Source organism: Chiloscyllium plagiosum, chromosome 27, assembly GCF_004010195.1.
Source record: "Chiloscyllium plagiosum isolate BGI_BamShark_2017 chromosome 27, ASM401019v2, whole genome shotgun sequence".
NCBI lineage: Eukaryota > Metazoa > Chordata > Chondrichthyes > Orectolobiformes > Hemiscylliidae > Chiloscyllium > Chiloscyllium plagiosum.
Genome location: NC_057736.1, coordinates 41,414,762 through 41,418,390, shown reverse-complemented (window position 1 = coordinate 41,418,390; position 3,629 = coordinate 41,414,762). Strand labels below are relative to the sequence as shown.

At 45.9% G+C, this 3,629-nt stretch overlaps 1 protein-coding gene across 1 annotated transcript in view; it reads left to right on the top strand.

Moving 5' to 3' along the window:
• Positions 1–2,777: 2,777 nt before the first annotated feature.
• The window catches only part of inpp5b (inositol polyphosphate-5-phosphatase B), a 168,335-nt gene continuing 167,483 nt past the window's right edge, over positions 2,778–3,629 (top strand). Inside the window, exon 1 of the mRNA XM_043717901.1 lies at positions 2,778–3,212. The gene's annotated coding sequence lies outside the window, so the exon portion shown is untranslated. The remainder of the gene's footprint in view (positions 3,213–3,629) is intronic.

Genomic DNA, 3,629 nt, shown 5'->3' with positions numbered 1-3,629 from the left:
TTCCCTCTCCTTGGTGTTGAGGTTGTGTGTTTGTCTTTTCCTTGTTATCAGGGGTACGATACTTTGTCTCACTGTTTGTTGTGTCTATTCTGTCAGTCCATTGTTCCTGAGTGTGCATTCTAGTGCTGCTAGGAAATCTGCTGTCTTGGCATCCCTGTGGTTATAGTTGAGTCCCTTGACCAGTATTGTTCTTTCCGTGCCTGTGAGCTGTCTGTGGGAGAGGTTTCTAACCCAGGTTTGTGTTGTGGCGTCCTCTCTGTTGTGTGTCAGTTTGTCCATTTTTTCTTTTAGTGCTTTTTTTTGCGGTTTGTGGTCCTGTTCTGTCCTATGGTGATGGCCTGTTCTGTGGTCCGGGTCCATTCCTGATGGGGGAGATACTAAACGAGTATTTTGCATCAGTGTTTACTTTGGAAAAGGACATGGAACACATATATTGTAGGGAAATAGATGGTAACATCTTGAAAAATGTCCATATTACAGAGGAGGAAGTGTTGGATGTCTTGAAGTGCATAAAAGTGGATAAATCCCCAAGACCTGATCAGGTGTACCCAAGAACTCTGTGGGAAGCTAGGGAAGTGATTGATGGGCCTCTTACTGAGATATTTGTATCATCAATAGTCACAGGTGAGGTGCCGGAAGACTGGAGGTTGGCTTACGTGGTGCCACTATTTAAGGAAGGTGGTAAGGACAAGCCAGGGAATTACAGACAAGTGAGCCTGACATTGGTGGTAGGCAAGTCGTTGGAGGGAACCCTGAGGGACAGGATGTACATGCATTTGGAAAGGACTAATTAGTGATAGTCAACTTGGCTTTGTGCGTGGGAGATCCTGTCTCACAAAACTTGATTGAGTTTTTTGAAGAAGTAACAAAGAGGATTAATGAGGGAAGAGTGATAGACATGATCAATATGGACCTCAGTAAGGCATTTGACAAGGTTCCTCATGGGAGACTAGTTAGCAAGGTTAGATCTCACGGAATACAGGAAGAATTCACCATTTGGATACAGAACTGACTCAAAGGTAGAAGACAGAGGGTGGTGGTGAAGGGTTGTTTGCAGACTGGAGGACTGTGACCAGTGGAGTGCCACAAGGATTGGTGCTGGGTCCACTACTTTTCCTCATTTATATAAATGATTTGGATGTGAGCAAAAGAGGTATAGTTATGCTGATGACACCAAAATTGGAGGCATAGTGGACAGTAAAGAAGGTTACCTCAGATTACAACGGGATCTTGATCAGATGGGCCAATGGACTGAGAAGTGGCAGATGGAGTTTAATTCAGATAAATGCGAGGTGTTGCATTTTGGGAAAGCAAATCTTAGCAGGACTTATACACTTAATGGTAAAGTCCTAGGGAGTGTTGCTAAACAAAAACCTTGAGTGCAGGTTCATAGCACCTTGAAAGTGGAATCACAGGTAGATAAGATAATGAAGAAGGTGTTTGATCTGCTTTCCTTTATTGGTCAGTGTATTGAGTACATGAGTTGGGAGGTCAAGTTGCAGCTGTACAGGACATTGGTTAGGCCACTTTTGGAATATTGCTTGCAATTCTGGTCTCCTTCCTATCGGAAGGATGTTGTGAAACTTGAAAGGGTTCAGAATGATGTTGCCAGGGTTGGAGGATTTGAGCTATAGGGAGAGGCTGAATTGGCTAGGGCTGTTTTCCCTGGAGTGTTGGAAGCTGAGGGGTGACCTTAGAGAGATTTATAAAATCATGAGCATGGATATGGTAAATAAATAAGGTTTTTTCCCTGCGTTGGGGGAGTTCAGAACTACAGGGCATAGATTTAGGGTGAGAAGGGAAAGATATAAAAGAGACCTAAGGGGCAAGTTTTCACGCAGAAGGTGGTGCGTATGTAGAATGGGCTGCCAGAGGAAGTGGTGGAGGCTTGTACAATTACAACATTTAAAAGGCATCTGGATGGGTATATGAATAGGAAGGGTTTGGAGGGATATGGCTGGGTGCTGGCAGGTGGGACTAGATTGGGTTAGGACATCTGGTAGGCATGTGTGAGTTGGACCAAAGGATCTGTTTCCATGCTGTACATCTTTAAGACTCTACGAGAAACAAAACAAAAATGATGCATAGAAAATTATTTCATGCAGCGAGTATTGAAGATCTGAAATGCATTACCTGAGTATTACAGAGGCTTTTAAAAGAGAATAGGAAAATTATCTAAGGAGAAAATATTTGTAGGGCTTTGGGGAAAGGTTAGGGGAGTGAGATTTCATGAGTTATTCCTGAAGGCCTGGCATTGCCAGCACAGCTAGAATGGAGTCCTTTGGTTGTGTTTATCATTTCAGAAGATTTGGACCCACTAAACCGTGACCACTAGCAACATTTGCGGCTCTTTCATTTTCTAAACCCAGTGGCACACAGATTAGTGTCCCCTTTCCCCAATCGAGGCCAAGTAATTCGTTCCAGACCTTCTCTATCTTGTCTGAACGCGACACGGACTGGTGTTTATTCCCACCCCACCACAAATTGAGACAAGCTGGCGTCGAAATCCTGTCGATCCTTCCTCTTTAAAACTTTACATCTGCAAGCAATATCATAACATTTTTACCACAGGGTACTCTTTAACGCAAACTGTGAATGGAATGCGATGGGATATTTTTGGAATTTGCAAAGATTTAGGGAACTGAACTCCAAATTCCAGCTATTCGCCCAGCAAGGGAAGCAGAGACTTTGACATTTGGAATCAAACGTGGCAATCTCCTGAGCTGTCTGCGGATTGTCAGCGGCAGAGGGTGGAGACAGGGTCCGATGATCAGCGTTTCTTTTGAAAAAAAAAGCAGAGTGGGAGGATACGGGAAAGATTGCAACGGAATTGCAAAGAGAGAAAAAAAGAGGCATTGCAAAACAAAGTGAGCGGAACAAACAAAATCAAAATAGCGGAGCAAAAATAAATGACTTTAAAGGAATAACGGGGGCGGCGATTGCGAATCTAGGGAGTCGCGGACCAACCGGGTGGAAAGGTACAGACGACAGAGGCGAAGGAGAAAAGGCAGGAACCGAAGCCAGCCGGGGAGAGAGGAACCTTGCACCGTTCCAGGGAGGGCATTGCAGCAGCATCGGCAGGAGCCCGGGGCACGTGCCGTTGCCAGGGAGCCGGCGGTTGCCAGGGAGCAGGAGGAACACTTCCCCCGGTTGCCATGGACCAGTCGGGTGTGCTGCAGGAGACGCTGGCCCCAGGGCACTGCTGCCTAACAGTATCCTTCAGGACTAACCCGGGGCCGTCCGGGCCTTTGTCCAGCAGGGACCTCGACCTCGAGTTTTAGCTGGAGCGGGGATGGAGTACGTGGTCGTGGGGGAAGGGGACGGCCTCGAGAGTCTCCAGCCCCTCCTTTAAACTAATGTTTCCCTGAGGGAGCAGGCACAGACTCCAGCAAAGTTACAGTGTGTTGGGAGGTGGCTCACATGTTGGGTTGGAGAGCCTTTCTGACTGCTTTTATTTGTGGGATTAGGGCGCTTTTGTTTAATTGTTAAAAATCACACAACACCAGGTTACAGCCCAACAGGTTTAATTGGAAGCACTAGTTTTTGAAGCGCCGCTCATTCATCAGGTGATTGTGGAGGATACAATTGTAAGACACAGAATTTATAGCAAAAGTTTACAGTGTGATGTA